The sequence below is a fragment of the Alosa sapidissima genome, chromosome 17 (genome assembly GCF_018492685.1).
Source record: "Alosa sapidissima isolate fAloSap1 chromosome 17, fAloSap1.pri, whole genome shotgun sequence".
NCBI classification, from domain to species: Eukaryota; Metazoa; Chordata; class Actinopteri; order Clupeiformes; family Clupeidae; genus Alosa; species Alosa sapidissima.
Genome location: NC_055973.1, coordinates 6,599,961 through 6,600,174, shown reverse-complemented (window position 1 = coordinate 6,600,174; position 214 = coordinate 6,599,961).

Here is a 214-nt window from a genome sequence, read left to right as displayed (position 1 = left end):
CACACACACACACACGTGCGTGCATGTACCTGCCCCGTTCACGTAGCCTGGCTGATAGATGAGCGCCTGTGCGCTCCTTTAGCGCTTGTGTGTGTGTGTGTGTGTGTGTGTGGGTGTGTGTGTGTGTGTGCGCGCGCGCGCGTGCGCGTGTGTGTGTGTATGTGTGTGTGTGTGTCTGTGAGAGACAGAGAGAGGGTTGGTGGAGGAGGTGGTG